The sequence below is a fragment of the Salvelinus sp. IW2-2015 genome, linkage group LG36, assembly GCF_002910315.2.
Source record: "Salvelinus sp. IW2-2015 linkage group LG36, ASM291031v2, whole genome shotgun sequence".
Classification (NCBI taxonomy): Eukaryota; Metazoa; Chordata; class Actinopteri; order Salmoniformes; family Salmonidae; genus Salvelinus; species Salvelinus sp. IW2-2015.
In genome coordinates this window covers 19,618,872-19,621,402 of record NC_036875.1, presented here as the reverse complement: position 1 = coordinate 19,621,402, position 2,531 = coordinate 19,618,872, and the positions used below count along the sequence as shown (strand labels likewise).

Below are 2,531 nucleotides of genomic sequence, written 5' to 3'. Positions count from 1 at the left end.
TGGTGGTAGATGAGGTATGAATGTAAAGTGCTTTGAGCACCTGGAAAGCGCTACGTAAATCCAATTCATCATCATCATCGTCATCATCAGTCTTTCTGCAGTACAAGGACGAGGTTTGGAGTCGCTAAAAACACATTTTATTTCATACCTCAGCAATGTTCATATTTACATCAAAGCGTACCAGTACCAGTCAGTACCAATACCAGTCAGTACCAATACCAGCCAGTATTAATACCAATATCAATACCAGCCAGTATTAATACCAATATCAATACCAGCCAGTATTAATACCAATATCAATACCAGTCAGTACCAATATCAATATCAATACCAGCCAGTACCAATACCAATACCAGTCAGTACCAATACCAATACCAGTCAGTACCAATACCAATATCAATACCAGTCAATACCAATATCAATACCAGCCAGTACCAATATCAATATCAATACCAGTCAGTACCAATATCAATATATCAAATACCAGCCGGTATCAAGTATCAATAATCAGGCAGTACTAATACAGAAGGTACCAATACCAGTCAGTACCAATATCAATACCATTCAGTACCAATTTCAATACCACCAGTACCAATACCAATATCAATACCAGTCAGTACCAATACCAATATCAATACCAGTCAGTACCAATACCCAATATCAATACCAGCCAGTACCAATATCAATAACAGTCAATGCAATACCAATATCAATATCAATATCAAATACCAGTCAGTACCAATACCAAATATAAATACCAGTCACTACCATATCATTATCAATACCAGTCAGTACAATACCAATACCAGTCAGTACCAATATCAATACCAGTCAGTACAATACCAATACAGTCAGTACCAATATAATACCAGTCAGTAGCAATATCAATATCAATACCAAGTCAGTACCAATATCAATATCAATACCAGTCAGTACCAATACCAATATAAATACCAGTCAGACCAATACCAATATCAATATACCAGTCAGTACCATATACCAAATATCAATACAGCCAGTACCAATATCAATAACAGTCAATGCCAATACCAATATCAATATCAATATCAATACCAGTCAGTACCAATACAATATAAAACCAGTCACTACAATATCATTATCAATACCAGTCAGTACCAATACCAATACCATCATAATATAATACCAGTCAGTACCAATACCAATACCAGTCAGTACCAATATCAATACCAGTCAGTAGCAATATCAATATCAATACCAGTCAGTACAATATCAATATCAATACAGTCAGTACCAATACCAATATAAATACCAGTCAGTACAATACCAATATCAATACCAGTCAGTACCAATACCAATATCAATACCAGTCCAGTACAATACCAATATAAATACCAGTCAGTACCAATACCAATATAAAAAACCAGTCAGTACCAATATCAATAATCAATACCAGTCAGTACAATACCATAATATAATACCAGTCAGTACCAATACCAATATCAATACCAGTCAGTACATACCAATCAGTCATACCAATATCAATAATCAATACCAAGTCAGTACCAATACCAATATAAATCCAGTCAGTACCAATATCATTATCAATACCAGTCAGTACCAATATCAATACCAGTCAGTAGCAATATCAATATCAATACCAGTCACAGTAGCAATATCAATATCAATACCAGTCAGTAACCTAATATCAATACCAGTCAGTAAACCAATATCAATATCAATACCAGTCAGTACCAATATCAATACCAGTCAGTACCAATACCAATATAAATACCAGTCAGTACCATACCAATATAAATACCAGTCAGTACCAATATCAATATCAATACCTAGTCAGTACCAATGCCAGAAGTACCAATACCAGTCAGTACCAACACCAGCCAGTCCATTTTCTGTACAAATCCCTTCTGACCACCCGTCAATGACAACACAAGGCCCAACCACAAGGCAGGCCGCTACAAGTCCTTAAACAGAAGACCACAAGACAATGGAAATATAAGACATTAAAATGGATATATTTCATAGTAATTAAATACAGTAGAGAAGAGGTGAATGAGGAGTTGTTTTGTTGACAGTACCATTAGAGCTGTAATGCTTTTGCTGAGTATCATTTGTAAACAGAGACGGAGGGAGGGAGAGAGGAAGACTCCAGGTCCATGTTGGTTTAGGGGAGAGATCCACAGACGTTCCTCATTGTTATAGGTGGAGCCACAACTTTTTCCTAGCCATGTGACCTGACCGTGGAACATCAGGGTCCTAAGTTCTACAACACACACACACACAACCACGTTTCCGCAAGCAAACAGTCATTCACACACGTTTCTCTCCATCACACACACTACCACAACCACACACACTACCACACTACCCACACACACACACACTACCACACACACACACACACACACACACACACACACACCTCATAAAGTTAGTCTCGTCCCAGGTGGGGTCGTCATAGTCTTTAAGACCCTCCTGACCCACTTTCTCCAGATCTTTCCGTGCCCCTCTGCTCCTCCTCCAGTGATCTT

The 2,531-nt window shown here is 37.7% G+C and overlaps 1 long non-coding RNA gene across 1 annotated transcript; it reads left to right on the top strand.

The window, feature by feature from the left end:
- Window positions 1-1,169: 1,169 nt before the first annotated feature.
- LOC139023804 (uncharacterized) lies at window positions 1,170-1,812 on the top strand. The gene is made up of 4 exons (XR_011475008.1): window positions 1,170-1,239; window positions 1,299-1,353; window positions 1,570-1,648; window positions 1,782-1,812. It is a non-coding gene; the product is annotated as an uncharacterized lncRNA (long non-coding RNA).
- Window positions 1,813-2,531: the final 719 nt, after the last annotated feature.